This window comes from Anomaloglossus baeobatrachus, chromosome 4 (assembly GCF_048569485.1).
Source record: "Anomaloglossus baeobatrachus isolate aAnoBae1 chromosome 4, aAnoBae1.hap1, whole genome shotgun sequence".
Classification (NCBI taxonomy): domain Eukaryota; kingdom Metazoa; phylum Chordata; class Amphibia; order Anura; family Aromobatidae; genus Anomaloglossus; species Anomaloglossus baeobatrachus.
This window is the reverse complement of record NC_134356.1, coordinates 13,562,299-13,580,442: the sequence shown is the minus strand read 5'-3', so window position 1 is coordinate 13,580,442 and position 18,144 is coordinate 13,562,299. Positions and strand designations below refer to the sequence as shown.

Below are 18,144 nucleotides of genomic sequence, written 5' to 3'. Positions count from 1 at the left end.
AAATAGCCGACATCAGAAGACGCACCAGAGACTCCATACTAATACCGAAGACGGTGAGTAAAGCAGGAATTTATACAGAAACTGCATTCGGGGCCGAACATTGTGTGAAAGAGGAGGACACCGAAATGTTTATCCACAGACATGGAAAAAAAGATGGAGCCTCTCCCCAGCTGCACACTACTGGCTGAATGCTCCACCAATCAGATTCTGCTCCCTGTGATGTCACCAGTCACTGGGTAGATTTCTTCTATGATGATTCCTCACAGCTCCTCCCTGAAATCTTTATAGAACCACCACATACAAATAACGCAGCATGAAGGGGCTCGGAGAAGGCGGCAGTGAAGGTGTGTAAGTGTCTGATGGGGTCACACAGCTCATAAAAGGACAGCTGCCCGGCCTCATAATCCAGACAGATCCTGAACCTATTACTGGAGATCCGCTGAGGTAATGGGATCACATCACTGTCATGTTTCAAGTCATATAGATTATAAGACACCAATCCATATAAACACCAGGACTTGTTATTATTTCCAATGCATGATTGACCCCCCCTCCTTCCTATACTAGGATAACACATCCCCACTAGTGATGAGTGAGTACTAAAAAGCTCGGGTGCTCGAGGCTCGGGCCGAGCCTCCCAAGATACTCGTGTACTCGGCCCGAGCACCGAGCCCAATGTTATCCTATGGGAGACCCGAGTATTTTTGTGAAATGACCCCCGGCAGCATGGAGAAACCCTAAAAATGTCACAAAAGTCTCAGAAGAGTGCTCAAATGACATGGCAACAGCATGGGGAAGATCCCTTGAAGCATTTATCACTCAAAAGTCACAGCTGTGAACAATTTTGTCCGAGTTTTACGCCATTTTTACGGACTCACCAGAAAACCTTCCAAAATGACACCAAAATGAATTTTCATGGCGGAAATGTTAAGGGCACATACCCAATAGTGAGATAGAGCTGGTGTATGTTACTTTTTGAGATTAATACATGAAAGATTTTACGTAAAACATTGTGTGGCACTCCGATGTCCAAAACGCACGTTTTGTGCTTTTTAGTAGCGATGTCGGTCATTTTTTTTCATTCTATCTCCCGTCGGTCGGTCTCTCTCTGTCTTGTCTGTCCCCCTCTCACAGTCTGTCGGTCAGTCTCCCCCCTCTCTCTTACTTACCGTTCCCCGATCCCCGGCGCCGCGCTGCACAGCTGTTCACTAAACTCCGGCGGCTTTTCCTCTTTTGAAAAAGCCGGCCGCTCATTAAACAATCTCGTATTCCCTGCTTTCCGGCGCCTATGATTGGTTGCAGTGAGACACGCCCCCACACTGAGTGACAGGTGTCTCACTGCACCCAAACACAGCAGCCGGTGGGCGTGTCTATACTGTGCAGTGAAATAAACAATTAAATAATTAAAAAAACCGGCGTGCGGTCCCCCCAATTTTAATACCAGACAGATAAAGCCATACGGCTGAAGGCTGGTATTCTCAGGATGGGGAGCTCCACGTTATGGGGAGCTCCCCAGCCTAACAATATCAGCCAACAGCCGCCCAGAATTGCCGCATACATTATATGCGACAGTTCTGGGACTGTACCCGGCTCTTCCCGATTTACCCTAGTGCGTTGGCAAATCGGGGTAATAAGGAGTTAATGGCAGCCCATAGCTGCCACTAAATCCTAGATTAATCATAAAAAAAATTGTTTAAAAGAACAGAGTCCTCAGTGGTTGATACCTTTTAATGGCTAACTGAAAAGATGGTAATAATTGCAGCTTTCGAGACTACTCGGGTCTCTTCATCAGGCATGGTATAACACAAAATCTGAAGAGTCACATATTTATACACAGCAGGACTTAGAATAGTGCAGTAAAAAAAAAAAAAAAAAAAACAAGTTATATGAAACAGAACTATCACTATGGCAGGAGGGCAAACTGTTGTGGGCCATAAATACTGCTGCAGTTCAGTGTGAAAGTTTTATTGTCCTTTGATAAGGGTCTGGTCCGGGCTGTGACACGCTCGGATGGTCAGAGGAGCACATCTTTTAACTGATGTAAAAAGACATGAATCCATGAGACACATTCATTCCTTCTCTGAATGTGTCAAAGGTCATCATAAGTTTGTACTCCCATAGTCTCTACAATGCCTCAATTCAGGACTTAATACAAACAGGTGGAGAACAAAGCCAAAACCTGACAACTTGGACAACCACTCCATTCAAGACACAAAAGCATCTGTGTTATCAATCTCTCGGATTACAAACCAAACAAAGTGGAACTTAATGTGCTTTCTAGAGGACTCTCATTTTGTCCTACTAAAGCTCTAGACAAAATTGAACTCTGCAGCGACATGGAAGATTACTTCAGGAGACTACGTCTGAGGGAATATTTTAGCGATGCAGATGTTTCAGAATCCACCCAGACTGAAGGAAGACGGTTCTTGACAACCAGGAAAAGATCAGATTGGACACCTCCACCAGGACGCAACCCTCATCTGGATAACTACATAGACACTTTCAGACATTTGGTAAAATCCACTTTCCTAGACACACACAGGAGGCAACCATCCAACATCAGTGCCCAGGAGAGAAGGGCCATAAAATCTTTGAAAACCAACAAAGAAATCATCATTAAACCTGCAGACAAGGGGGGTGCAATAGTCATGATGAACAAATCAGACTACATGAAGGAAGCACACAGACAACTGATGGACACACGCTACTATAAGAAATTGGAGTCTGACCCTACACAGGACTATTACAAGGAACTTAACAAGTTGGCCTCTTGTCTGCCTGACATATCCATAAGAACTGATGAACTGATACCGGTGAGTCCAAGAATAGGCACATTCTACATGCTTCCCAAAATTCACAAATCTGGAAACCCAGGAAGACCCATCATTTCATGTGTGGGCACCCTCACTGAACAAGTCTCTGGATGGGTAGAGGGTATCCTTAAACCCTTGGTAAGGGATACAACCAGCTACATCCAGGACACTACTGACCTATTGAAAAAACTATCAGCAATAGGTCCTCTTCCAGAGGGAACCATCCTTGCCACCATGGATGTGGAATCCTTGTACTCGAATATTCCACACCAGGATGGATTAAATGCTTGCAAAATTTTCCTGGAAAATACAGGAACTGATGCCAATTCTGTGGTGAAGCTTACAAAATTCATCCTCACCCATAATTACTTTGCATTTGACAATGACACATATCTACAGGAGACTGGGACTGCAATGGGAAGCAAAATGGCACCACAATATGCAAATCTTTTCATGGCCAAGCTTGAGAGTGACTTTTTATCCTCTTGTCCTATCAGGCCTCTGGCCTACTACCGTTACATTGATGATATTTTAATTATCTGGACAGAGTCTGAGGAGCAGCTGAAGACCTTCCATGAACAATTTAATCAGTTTCATCCCACCATCAACCTAACACTCAACTACTCCTGCACGGAAATCAACTTCTTGGACACCATCATTAAACTACGGAACAATGAAATACAGACATCCCTGTACAAGAAGCCAATTGACCGTCCAACATACCTGAAATGGGACAGTTTTCATCCAAAACACATAAAAAACTCTATTGTATACAGCCAGGCTATCAGGTACAATCGGATATGTTCCAACAGTACAGATAGAGACAATCACCTTGAGGGCCTCAGAAAAACCTTTCTGAATCAAGGCTACCACCCAAGAACAATTGAAAACCAGATTATAAGAGCCACCAGAATATCAAGAAACCATCTTCTACATTATAAAACCAAAGAAGAGAACAACCGGGTCCCTCTTGTAGTCACCTACAATCCACATCTGGAGGTGTTTAGAGGAGCTGCACGGAAACTACAACCATTACTGCAAAAAGATGCCCGGTTACAATCTATTTTTCCAGACCCCCCACTTCTGTGTTTTAGACAGCCCCCGAATCTAAGAAGCATCATTGTCAGAAGCTCCCTGTCCTCTCCAACACCAACAGGAACATTTCCCTGCAACCAGAAAAAATGTAAGACCTGTCCATTAATATTGACAACGGACAAGATAAAGATTCCCAGATCACATCAGGACTACAAGATCCCAGGTAACTTCAGCTGCACCACAACCAATGTGGTGTACTTAATTATATGTACCAAATGTCCAACTGGGGGTCTGTATGTAGGGGAGACCGGACAACAGCTCAGGACAAGGATGAATTCTCACCGCCACACAATTAGAGAAAAAAGGATGGATCTACCTGTGGCCAAACATTTTTGTAACTCAGACCACAGTATCATGGACATGAAATTGCTGGTATTGAAAGGAAACTTCAAGTCCCAGAGAGATAGGAGACTATGGGTGTACAAACTTATGATGACCTTTGACACATTCAGAGCAGGAATGAATGTGTCTCATGGATTCATGTCTTTTTACATCAGTTAAAAGATGTGCTCCTCTGACCATCCGAGCGTGTCACAGCCCGGACCAGACCCTTATCAAAGGACAATAAAACTTTCACACTGAACTGCAGCAGTATTTATGGCCCCACAACAGTTTGCCCCCTGCCATAGTGATAGTTCTGTTTCATATAACTTGTTTTTTTTTTTTTTTTTTTACTGCACTATTCTAAGTCCTGTTGTGTATAAATATGTGACTCTTCAGATTTTGTGTTATACCATGCCTGATGAAGAGACCCGAGTAGTCTCGAAAGCTTGCAATTATTACCATCTTTTCAGTTAGCCATTAAAAGGTATCAACCACTGAGGACTCTGTTCTTTTAAACAATTTTTTTATCTCTACTGGCTAACACGGTACAAAGATATATTTTACTTGTAGATTAATCATGTCAGGCATCTCCCCGAGATTCCTTCCATGATTAATCTGTAAATTATAGTTAAAAAACACACACACCCGAAAAATCCTTTATTAGAAATAAAAAACACTAACAAAGTCCCTCATCACCAATTTATTAACCCCGACAAACCCTCCATGTCCGGCGTACTCCACAGTCCTCCAGCGTCGCATCCAGCTGTGCTGCATGAAGGTGACAGGAGCTGCAGAATACACCGCCGCTCCTGTCAGCTTCACACAGCAACTGAAGACAGCTGCGCGATCAGCTGAGCTGTCACTGAGGTTACCTGGATCCAGGGGTGGATGCAGCGGTGGCCGCGGGTAACCTCAGTGACAGCTCAGCTGATCGCGCTACTCACCGCCGCTCCGGTCAGCTCCACGCAACAAATGAGGTGAGTATCGCGATCAGCTGAGCTGTCACTGAGGTTACCTGGATCCAGCGGTGGATGCAGCGGTGGCCGCGGGTAACCTCAGTGACAGCTCAGCTGATCGCGCTACTCACCGCCGCTCCGGTCAGCTCCACGCAGCAACTGAGGTGAGTATAGCGATCAGCTGAGCTGTCACTGAGGTTAATCGCGGCCACCGCTGGATCCAGCGGTGGCCGTGAGTTACCTGACTGACAGCAGCTGATCGCGCTACTCACCTCAGTTGCTGTGTGAAGCTGACCGGAGCGGCGGTGTATTCTGCTGCTCCTGTCACCTCCATGCAGCAGAGCTGGACGCGACGCTGGAGGTCCGTGGATTACGCCGGACATGGAGGGCTTTGTCGGGGTTAATAAATTGGTGATGAGGGACTTTGTTATTGTTTTTTATTTCTAATAAAGGATTTTTCGGGTGTGTGTGTTTTTTAACTGTAATTTACAGATTAATCATGGAAGGAATCTCGGGGAGACGCCTGACATGATTAATCTAGGAGTTAGTGGCAGCTATGGGCTGCCATTAACTCCTTATTACCCCGATTTGCCAACGCACTAGGGTAAATCGGGAAGAGCCGGGTACAGTCCCAGAACTGTCGCATATAATGTATGCGGCAATTCTGGGCGGCTGCTGATATTGTTAGGCTGGGGGGCTCCCCATAACGTGGGGCTCCCCATCCTGAGAATACCAGCCTTCAGCCGTATGGCTTTATCTGGCTGGTATTAAAATTGGGGGGACCGCATGCCGTTTTTTTTAATTATTTATTTATTTATTTTACTGCACAGTATATACACGCCCACCGGCTGCTGTGATTGGGTACAGTGAGACACCTGTCACTCAGCGTGGGGGCGTGTCTCACTGCAACCAATCATAGGCGCCTGTGGGCGGGGAAAGCAGGGAATATGAGATGGCTGTGTGCAGAGCACAGCGCGCCCGCCGGTATAAAGGCTCGGTCACGCTGTGCAGGCCGGCCAATCACTGCAATTCCACAACTAACAGGGCTGTGGCATTGCAGTGGTCTGCCAGCCAATCCCTGCATGAGGGCTAGCTCTCAAAAGAGCGCCAACATGCAGGGATGAAGACCACGAGTACAGCACGAGTATCGCGAAATTACTCGGTACCCGCCGAGTAGCCCGAGTACAGTGATACTCGTGCGAGTACCGAGTAGTAACAAGTAGTGATGAGCGAGTACTAAAAAGCTCGGGTGCTCGAAGCTCGGGCCGAGCCTCCCAAGATACTCGTGTACTCGGCCCGAGCAACGAGCCCAATGTTATCCTATGGGAGACCCGAGTATTTTTGTGAAATGACCACCGGCAGCATGTAGAAACCCTAAAAATGGCACAAAAGTCTCAGAAGAGTGCTCAAATGACATGGCAACAGCATGGGGAAGACCCCTGGAAGCATTTATCACTCAAAAGTCACAGCTGTGAACAATTTTGTCCGCGTTTTACGCCATTTTTACGGACTCACCAGAAAACCTTCCAAAATGACACCAAAATGAATTTTCATGGCGGAAATGTTAAGGGCACATACCCAATAGTGAGATAGAGCTAATGTATGTTACTTTTTGAGATCAATACATGAAAGATTTTACGTAAAACATTGTGTGGCACTCCGATGTCCCTGAGAAGAGACGTACATAAAGGCCTCTGAGTCTAATGTGCCCATTTAGAGGAACTGAGTCTTTGTAGTATTTTCCTTTGCCAGGGCAGTCCAAAATTGTGAGGTTCACCAATGCCCCTGCATACAGACGTGCATGATGGCCTGTAAACCTGAAGTGCCCATTGTAAGGAAGTGGGTCTATTGTAGTATAGCCCTTAGGCAGGGCAGCCAAAAATTGGGAGGCTCCACATTGTTCCTGGATAGAGACGTGCATGAGGGCCTCAAAACATTAAGTGTCCATTGTCAGGAAGTGGGTGTATTATAGTATAGCCCTTTGGCAGGGCAGCCAAAAATTGGGAGGCTCCACGTTGTCCCTGGATAGAGACGTGCATGAGGGCCTGTAAACCTGAAGTGCCCATTGGAAGGAAGTGGGTCTATTGTAGTATAGCCCTTAGGCAGGGCAGCCAAAAATTGGGAGGCTCCACGTTGTCCCTGGATAGAGACGTGCATGAGGGCCTGTAAACCTGAAGTGCCCATTGGAAGGAAGTGGGTCTATTGTAGTATAGCCCTTAGGCAGGGCAGCCAAAAATTGGGAGGCTCCACGTTGTCCCTGGATAGAGACGTGCATGAGGGCCTGTAAACCTGAAGTGCCCATTGGAAGGAAGTGGGTCTATTGTAGTATAGCCCTTAGGCAGGGCAGCCAAAAATTGGGAGGCTCCACGTTGTCCCTGGATAGAGACGTGCATGAGGGCCTCAAAACATTAAGTGTCCATTGTCAGGAAGTGGGTGTATTATAGTATAGCCCTTTGGCAGGGCAGCCAAAAATTGGGAGGCTCCACGTTGTCCCTGGATAGAGACGTGCATGAGGGCCTCAAAACATTAAGTGTCCATTGTCAGGAAGTGGGTGTATTATAGTATAGCCCTTTGGCAGGGCAGCCAAAAATTGGGAGGCTCCACATTGTCCCTGGATAGAGACGTGCATGAGGGCCTGTAAACCTGAAGTGCCCATTGGAAGGAAGTGGGTCTTTTGTAGTATAGCCCTTAGGCAGGGCAGCCAAAAATTGGGAGGCTCCACGTTGTTCCTGGATAGAGACGTGCATGAGGGCCTCAAAACATTGTTCCCATTGCAAAGGAGCGGGTCTCCTGTCGTTGTAATGTCCATTCTGCAAAGAATGGGCGAAAAAATTTACCACTGGGGGTAAACCTGAAACAAAGGCCTAACTCTTGTAACGGTCATCATGGTGGCGCATGAGGAGAAGGAGGAGCAGTCCAGCGATTATCCAAAGTCCAGAAGTGTGTACCCATGGGTGACTGGAGGTACATGGCAAATTCCCGTTACAAACTTTAAATTCCGCTCTCATTTGCTGGTGGTGTGGTGAAGTCTGGCCCAATCCAACCCTTGTTCATCTTGATCAGAGTCAGCCTGTCAGCATTTTCAGTTGACAGGCGGGTGCGTTTATCTGTAATGATTCCACCTGCGGCACTAAAAACACGCTCTGACAAAACGCTAGCGGCAGGGCAGGCCAGGACTTCCAAGGCGTAGAGAGCCAATTCATGCCACGTGTCCACCTTGGATACCCAATAATTGTAAGGCACAGAGGAATGTCGGAGTACAGTTGTTCGATCTGCAAGGTACTCCTTGAGCATCTGGGCAAACTTAGGATTTCTTGTGGCACTACCCCGCACCTCAGGGGCTCTGGTACGTGAGGGGCTGAGAAAACTGTCCCACATCTTAAAGACTGTTCCCCTACCTCTGGCGGATTGGACTTGTGCCTCTCTCGGCTGTACGCCTTGGTTGTCCACTGATTCCTGACCTATGCCGCTAGCGTTTTGTGAGGGGAATGCTTTGCCTACTTCCGTGACTATGGCCTTCCGGAACTGCTGCATTTTGGTTGACCTCTCCGCCTCGGGAATAAGAGACATAAAGTTCTCCTTGTAGCGTGGGTCTAACAGTGTTACCAACCAGTAATGATTGTCGGCCAAGATGTTCTTAACGCGAGGGTCACGAGACAGGCAGCTTACCATAAAGTCAGCCATGTGCGCCAGACTCTTAACAGCCAGGACTTCAGTAGCCTGACCAACACGTTGACTGAACATGCTGTCCTCCTCCTCCTCATCTACCCTGTCCTCTGGCCAGCCACGCTGAACCGAGGATATGACTGGTGTGTATGTGATATCCTCAATTTGGCCGGAGATTTGCTCCATGTCTTCATCCTCCTCCTCGTCATAGTCCTCCACTGCACGTTGTGATGAGACGAGGCTGGGCTGTGTGTTATCACCCACACCCACTACTGTTTCTTGCTGCAACTCATCGCGCTCCGCCTGCAATGCATCATGTTTGGTTTTGAGCAGAGACCGTTTTAGAAGGCAGAGTAGCGGTATGGTGACGCTAATAATGGCGTCATCACCACTCACCATCTTGGTGGAGTCCTCAAAGTTTTGGAGGATGGTACATAGGTCGGACATCCATCTCCACTCCTCAGGTGTTATGTGTGGAGTTTGACCCATTTCCCGACGGTTTAGGTGATGCAGGTACTCAACAACTGCCCTCTTCTGCTCACATATCCTGACCAACATGTGCAGAGTTGAATTCCAACGCGTGGGGACATCACACACCAGTCTGTGAGCCGGAAGATGCAAACTGCGCTGAAAGCCGGCAAGGCCGGCTGAAGCAGTAGGTGACTTTCGAAAATGTGCAGACAGGCGGCGAACTTTTACCAGCAGATCAGACAGCTCTGGGTATGACTTTAGAAACCGCTGAACCACGAGGTTGAGCACATGGGCCACGCATGGAACATGTGTCAGCTGGCCTCGCCTCAAAGCCGCCACCAGGTTCCGGCCATTGTCACACACGACCTTTCCTGGCTTTAGGTTCAGAGGTGTGAGCCAGTGATCTGCCTGCTGTTTCAGAGCTGTCCACAGCTCTTCTGCATTGTGGGGTTTGTCACCTATGCAGATTAGCTTCAGCACAGCCTGTTGCCGCTTCGCCGAGGCAGTGCTGCAGTGCTTCCAGCTTGGGACTGGTGTGGAGGGTACAGTGGATGAGGATGCGCAGGAGGAGGAGGAGGCTGAAGAGCATGACATTCCGGAGCTGTAGAGTGTGGGTGAAACACTGACTGAGGTAGGGCCTGCAAACCTTGGTGTGGGAAGGACGTGTTCCGTCCCTCGCTCAGACTGGGTCCCAGCTTCCACAATATTAACCCAGTGTGCCGTCAACGAGATGTAGCGGCCTTGCCCACAAGCACTTGTCCACGTGTCTGTGGTTAGGTGGACTTTGGGTGAAACAGCGTTGTTCAGGGCACGTGTGATGTTTTGTGACACGTGGTTATGCAACGCGGGGACGGCACACCGGGAGAAATAGTGGCGGCTGGGGACCGAGTAATGTGGGACAGCTGCCGCCATCAGGTCGCGGAATGCTTCTGTCTCCACCAGCCTAAAAGGCAACATTTCCAGCGCAAGCAGTCGCGAAATGTTAGCATTTAGAACTGTGGCATGTGGGGTGTTGGCAGTGTATTTGCGCCTGCGTTCAAAGGTTTGCTGAATGGATAACTGAACGCTGCGCTGGGACAAGGACGTGCTTGATGATGGTGTTATTTCTGCGTAGGCAACTGCAGGTGCAGGACCGGAGGAGGCTTGTTCGCAGGCAGCATGGACAGGGGATTGGCTCGCATGCACAACCAGCGAAGACGTAGCAGTGACATTAGCAAGCACTGCTCCTCGACTCTGTTGTACTTCCCACAAAGTCGGGTGCTTGGCTGACATGTGCCTGATCATGCTGGTGGTGGTCAGGCTGCTAGTTTTGGTACCCCTGCTGATGCTGGCACGGCAGGTGTTGCAAATGGCCTTTTTAGAATCATCTGGATCCAACTTAAAAAACTGCCAGACTCGGGAAGACCTAACATTTGTACAGGCACCTTGTGTCGTGTTGTTGTTCCGGGGAACGGTTGCCTGACTTCTGCCTGGAGCCACCACCATGCTTCTTACTGCCTGTTGGGATGCTACGCCTCCCTCCCCCTGTGCACTGCTGTCCTCGCTCTGCATATCCTCCTGCCAGGTTGGGTCAGTTACTGGATCATCCACCACGTCGTCTTCCTCTTCCGCACCCTGCTCCTCCTCCTGACTTCCTGACAATTGTGTCTCATCATCGTCCACCCCTTGTTGAGACACGTTGCCAACTTCGTGAGAACGTGGCTGCTCAAATATTTGGCCATCTGTACATACGATCTCCTCATGACCCACTTCAACATGAGCTGGCGAGAGGCCAGAATGTGCGAATGGAAACGTGAACAGCTCTTCCGAGTGTCCAAGTGTGGGATCATTAATGTCCGAGGACGTGTACTCAGCCTTGTGGTAGGAAGGAGGATCAGGTTCTGAAATGTGCGGTGCAGTATCACGGCTACTGACACTTGACCGTGTGGAAGACAGAGTGTTTGTGGTGGTGCCAATCTGACTGGAAGCATTATCCGCTATCCAACTAACAACCTGTTGACACTGGTCTTGGTTCAAGAGCGGTGTACTGCTGCGGTCCCCAAGAATTTGGGACAGGACGTGCGAGCGACTAGATGTGGCCCTTTGTTGTGGCAAAATTAGAGCTTGCCCACGACCTCGGCCTCTGCCTGCACCACCATCACGTCCACTTCCTTGTTCCTTGCCAACGCCCTTGCGCATTTTGCAATGCTGTGCTGACGTGTATTCACTAGACTTGGGCGTTATATCAAAGTTTGTGCAAATCGTGCACCTGTACGCTGCCACCGACAGGCACACACGTGCGGTTTTTAAATGCAAGCACGGACGCACTAAGAACCTAACACAGGTTTTAGGAGAAAAAATTAATGACGAGAACTCTGACACTATCAGCCACTGCTGACTGACGTGTATTATACACTACACTTGTGCGTTATATAATAGTTTGGGAGAAACGCACACAAGTGCACCTGTACGCTGCCACCGACAGGCACACACGTGCGGTTTTTAAATGCAAGCACGGACGCACTAAGAACCTAACACAGGTTTTAGGAGAAAAAATTAATGACGAGACCTCTGACACTATCAGCCACTGCTGACTGACGTGTATTATACACTACACTTGTGCGTTATATAATAGTTTGGTAAAAACGCACACAAGTGCACCTGTACGCTGCCACCGACAGGCACACACGTGCGGTTTTTAAATGCAAGCACGGACGCACTAAGAACCTAACAGGTTTTTAGGAGCGACAATTGCTGAGAAGTCTGACACTATCAGGACTGTTTTAGACTGTGTACACCAGCCCCAGATATGATGAAGGCTGGTATACGGTCACCACTAGGAATGGCTATATACCCTGCCTGCCTGCCTGCCTGCCTGCCTGTATACTGCTACAATAGTCCTGACAAGGACTCTTTTGGTCACTAGCCTGTATTTCAACCTGGCTATACCCTGCCTGTATACAGCAACAATAGTCCTGAGAAGGACTCTGCTACTGTACTCCGACCTGGCTATACCCTGCCTGCCTGTATACAACTAGAATAGTCCTGAGAAGGACTTTTGGTCACACTGTTTGCAGCCCTGCTACGGAAATAGCTATAAAGGGCCGCAAAGCTTTCCCTGAAGCAGCGACCCTCTCCCTGCACTGACTGTCTGGATAGCTGTGAGCAGAGCACAGCTCGCCCGCCGGTATAAAGGCTCGGTCACGCTGTGCAGGCCGGCCAATCACTGCAATTCCACAACTAACAGGGCTGTGGCATTGCAGTGGTCTGCCAGCCAATCCCTGCATGAGGGCTGGCTCTCAAAAGAGCGCCAACATGCAGGGATGAAGACCACGAGTACAGCACGAGTATCGCGAGATTACTCGGTCCCCGCCAAGTAGACCGAGTACAGTGATACTCGTGCGAGTACCGAGTAGTAACAAGCATGCTCGCTCATCACTAGTAACAAGCATACTCGCTCATCACTAATCCCCACCCTCCACACCTCAGATCTCCTGATCTCCACATCCCAGTAATGTCGTCCTGAGGTAAATCCCCTCCTGCTCATCACCTGGTAATACAGGAATCTCTTTGCTGTTTCTGGATGATTCTGTGTTATTGTCCAGGTCGCAGTTTTGAGATCGTCTGATATAAGGAGATTATTACCAGCCGTGTTTACATCAAGTAATATGTCTGTAGGCTCCTGTACATAGAAGGTGACATTTATATCTTTTATCATAGCAGATAATGTGTGTGATATGTGTGAGATCAGCTCCACATCCCGATCACCACCATCATGTCCCCCTGTGTCCTCATCACCTCCATCATGTCCTCCTGTGTCCTCATCACCTCCATCATGTCCTCCTCAGAATCACACAAGTCACCGGTGTCTGGATCCTGTAAGGCTGCTTTCACACATCCGGCTTGAGCTCTGCGGCTCAATCCGGCTGTGCAAGCTATGCAACGGATGCGGTGAAAACACCGCATCCTTTGCATAAGTTTTTCCCATGCGGCCCGTCCGTTTTTTGCCGCTTGCGGCATGCTACTGAGCATGCGCAGTAGCAAAAACCGCATGCGGCGGCCGGATGCGTTTTTTGCCGCATCGCGCCGCATCCGGCCGCCATAGGCATGCATTGAAGAATGCGTCGCATCGGCAGAATGCGGCGCGATGCGGTTTTTTTTTGCCGCACGAAAAAACGTGCCAGGCAACGTTCTATCCGGCCGCCGCATCGGCTAAATCTGCCGCATGCGGCAAAAACCGGATGGAACGCAAGGCCTTGCGGCACAATGCGGCACTAATTAAAGTCTATGCAGAAAAAACGTAACCGGCAGCAAAAAAAACCGGTTGCGATTTTCCTGCAAAGTGCCGGAGTGTGCCGCATTGCAGAAACCGGAGGTGTGAAAGCAGCCTCAGACGGTCAGTGGATCAGTCATGTTACACAGCTCCTCAATGTGCCTCATCTTCCTGGACAGCTCCTCCTTCTTTATTTCCAACTTCTGGATCACATCAGACAGTGACAGTGACACCTTCTCTTTCTCCATGGAGATCTCACTCAGGACCTTCTTCTCCAGGTCGTCCACCCGTCTCCTGATGTCTATAAACAGGGCAGTGACTCTCTCGGCTTCCCTAGATGCTTTTTCTTGAGCTTTTCTCCTGCGCTCCTCCAGACTCTGGACTCTGTCCTCAGTTTTCTTCTTCTTTGTGATCAGTTTCCGGAGAACATTTCTCAGTTTCATCTTCTTCTTCTCAGAGGCCTCATCCAGCATCTCCACTTGATGTCCCCGATGTTCTCCGGCCAAACTGCAGGACACACAGATACAAGCAGCGTCCTCAGTGCAGTAATATTCCAGGATCTTCTTATGGACAGAACATTTCCGGTTCTCCAGAGAAGTGCTGGGATCAGTTAGGACGTGTTCTGGTCCTTTGCTGTGAACTCTCAGGTGATTATCACACAGAGAAGCCTCACAGTGTAGACAGGATCTAACAGCAGGTACAGGAGAGTGAATGCAGTAAGTGCAGAGGATTGAGGAATCATCCACAGAAGGAGGACAAGTCAGCACTACTTTACTCAGAGCTATGTTCCTCTTCAGTGTCGGCCGTTCCTGAAACTCTTCTCTACATTCAGGACAGGTGTAAACTCCAGACTCGTCCTGTGTTTTCAGGACTTGGTCAATACAGTCCCAGCAGAAGTTGTGTCCACATCTCAGGGTTACAGGATCTGTATACAGGGACAAACAGACGGAACATTCTAGATCTTGTTTCAGTCCAGCAGTCGCCATCGCTGACAGCAGAGGGAAGAAATGAAAGTAAAATTCTCAAACAAACACCCAGTGGGCGTGATCCACATTTACTAGAAAGGGAGCGGCTGAGCTTATCCATCGCTGTATCTACAGGTTCAGTGACTTTGGCGATTTCAGCAAATACTAAGTCTGTTCTCTCACTATCACCAATTTTTTCTGCTATAAAGATTAAATATTTTTTATTGTAATTTATGCTGAATTGTAACTTCTTCCATTTTCTGTTGGTGCCAGAGGAATAATTCTGTGTCCGGTTTGTTGCTATATTTTCCTTTGTCTATTAATTGAGTTTTACTGTCATCTCCATAATCCATGTATTATAATGCACAACCCACATTCCTCCATATAGTATAATGCAGCCCCATATTCCTCCATATAGTATAATGCAGCCCCATATTCCTCCATATAGTATAATGCAGTCCCATATTCCTCCATATAGTATAATGCACCCCCATATTCCTCCATATAGTATAATGCAGTCCCATATTCCTCCATATAGTATAATGCAGCCCCATATTCCTTCATATAGTATAATGCAGTCCCATATTCCTCCATATAGTATAATGCACCCCCATATTCCTTCATATAGTATAATACAGCCCCACATTCCTCCATATAGTATAATGCAGCCCCATATTCCTTCATATAGTATAATGCAGTACATAATAAATAGCACTAGTACATGTAAATAACATAGAGTACTTAGTTGACACTTGTTAAATAATATACTCTTAAATATATTTTTCTTCAAATACGTAAAGCCGCATGAAAGAAAGAACTTCCAAAGATGTAAAAAAATATATTTAAGAGTATATTATTTAACATTTGGTGAGCCACCCATTCGTAATTTTTTACGTTTTTTGTTGTTCCTTCACTTTGCATAAGGGGGGTCGAAGTTATCAAAGTCATAAGTATTTTAAATATCTCCTGCAAAGGATCAGGAATCGACAATTTATAAAAAATCACGCAGAACCTAGGAAATACGTATGAGTCAAGTTGCATGAATGTTTTTTTTTTTTAATGAACTTTAAAGACTTTATAAAGCCACAGAAGTTAACTTTTGACGTATTTTTGAGCAAGAAAGATAGAGTCAGTCCATAAGAAGTATTGGACGGGTTGAACAAGGTGAATCAAGTCTTACAGGATCATCCATCAGATCATCTGATCATTTCAGGTAAGAAAATGGATTTTATCTCTTCATATGTAAAGCAAAGTAAACTTCAGTTCACTTATCCAGATATTTCTAATGTAGAAGAGATTTGGTTACGCTTTTATGGGGAGTGTGAACTTGAGAATTCACGTATAGAATGTGCAAGGTCTTTTAATAGAGAGAAACAGAAAATCAGAAATGTCTGTCATTTAGTCTATGATTTTCACAAGTTAATCGTAGAAAAGTGTAAAAATGGTGGGAATAGACAACCTGAATGGTCAGGAGAGTTAGTGACAGAGAAATCCAAAGACTGCTTAGAACCTGGAATGTCAGTCAGTGATATTGTGAATTCTGACTGTAATGTTGGCTGTAATTTTGTAAATCAGAATTTTGATAATGGCGACAGACACGTGTTACCTAGTCAAGGTGCCTTTCAAGATACTGAGAAAGAAGCAGGAAATGACGTAGTGAAGCCAGAAGGGGGAGGAGCCAGAATGGGACACGTGCAGAAAAGACACGTGGAGAGAGAAAATGGCGACGATCAGTTTCTAAAAATAGAACAGGCTAAGTTAGGGATTACACTTAGAAAAAATTTATTGGACATATGCAAATTAATTCCCGCATATAATCCTAAAATACATGTTTGCAGAAATTCAGAGGTTTTTGAAGGTTCCATCGAGAAGTTAAATTTAACCAATAGTGAGACGAATCAGTTATTCCGTATGTGGTTACCTCAGCATTTCTTTAGACAATTGGCATTAAAAAAGTCTTCTGACAATGAGACATTTGATTGTTCAAATGATAACGATATCATAAGGCTAAAATATCTCATCTTCTGTGCAAGGAATGAATCTGATCCAAACTATGAGATGTTGAAGGAATTACAAATTGAACAGAATGAGAGTACGTTCTCATTTATGTCCGTTTTTGAACGTTTATATAGGGCGGTTATTCCAAATGTCGGATTGGATGGAATGATACGTTTATTCATCAAGAAATTTAATTTCCTTGACAATGCAGCCTGTGCGGTGGCATTAAATAAAAAGTCCCTATTCGAATGTACGACATTTATCGATTTTGTTAGAAATCGCCAAAGTCAATCAAAACAGAAATTAATTAATTCTGAAAAACCAACACAAAAAAGGGTGAGTTTTTGTGAAAAACCAACAGTGTCTCCCAGATCCAAATATTTTTGTGACAAAATTTATGAAATTCGCAGGAAATTTCATGTGAATTATAAGTCATACACCCCCCCTCTTTCCTTGTCACCTTCAATGAAAGAGAAAATTGTCACAAAATCTGATACCGATTATCTCAGACAAGCGATTTTTAAAAGCCCTGAAAGACAGAAACAGGTGTCTTGTGTAGATTCTCTCCCCTGGTCACTAGTGAAAGAAAAAAAGTCGTCCAGAGAATTTGATAGGCAGCGACAGCTGGGTGGTTTTCCAGAGAAAGATATTTTTCCTCATTTAAGGAAAAAAATTGAGTTACAAGATAACTTCAATTCCAATTTTCTGGAAATTACTGTAATAAATCGAATCTTGCAAAAATTGAGGTTTGGTTTTTAGCTGGATAAAAGGGGATTTCTGGATAAATTAATTTTGCTGTTTGATAATCATAATTTTTCATATACAGTGAATATATATATATATATGTATATATATATATATATATATTAAATTTAGTGATAGTAAATCAAGGTCATATTTTCATTTAAGTCAAATGATAGTTTAATGTTATAAATTAATAATTTGATCTCTGTATATGAATAATAATATTTAAAATAAAATAATAAGAGAAAGTAACGGATTTTAAGTGTTTCATTTTTATCATAAATATGATAATAATTTTATTCTTTTATTTCTCTCAGAATTTATCAGTAAAACAGATTGATGAAGTATTAACTTTTTATTTTTACATATGTTCTTGTCCTCAATCAGGTAACATATATTTTCTTGTGTAAGGTTAATTTGCGAAAGCATGTTTGATAATAATTATTATTTTCTCAGGTACCAATGGTCAGAGAAGTATACTAGAACGTTTTTTTTATGAATATATATATCTCCTTTAGAGTTATTAGAAATGTAATCTGAGCTTTGGAAGTGTAGTAAAACTGCTTGCTGTTTTGGAATGGTGTTCCTTGCACGTAACCAGAGCATGACTTGGTACTAAAAGCTAAAAATAAATGTTTGTTCCATGGTCATATGTACAGTCTGTAATTCATTGGAATTTGTTTTTTTCGAGAAGTACTTCAAATTAGTAACATAATCTTTGAAATGCGCATAGAATAATTGGGAATACAGGGATTTGTGTCCGTCAATGTTTTTATGTGAAAGTATATGTTACTGTCTTGTGTGCATAGATGTGTCAATGAATGATTGATTGTTTGAGCAGCTGCTAAAGTCAAAGTATT

General features: G+C 45.5%; 1 pseudogene; it reads right to left on the bottom strand.

Moving 5' to 3' along the window:
* Positions 1-229: 229 nt before the first annotated feature.
* LOC142302573 (E3 ubiquitin/ISG15 ligase TRIM25-like) lies at positions 230-14,563 on the bottom strand (annotated as a pseudogene).
* Positions 14,564-18,144: the final 3,581 nt, after the last annotated feature.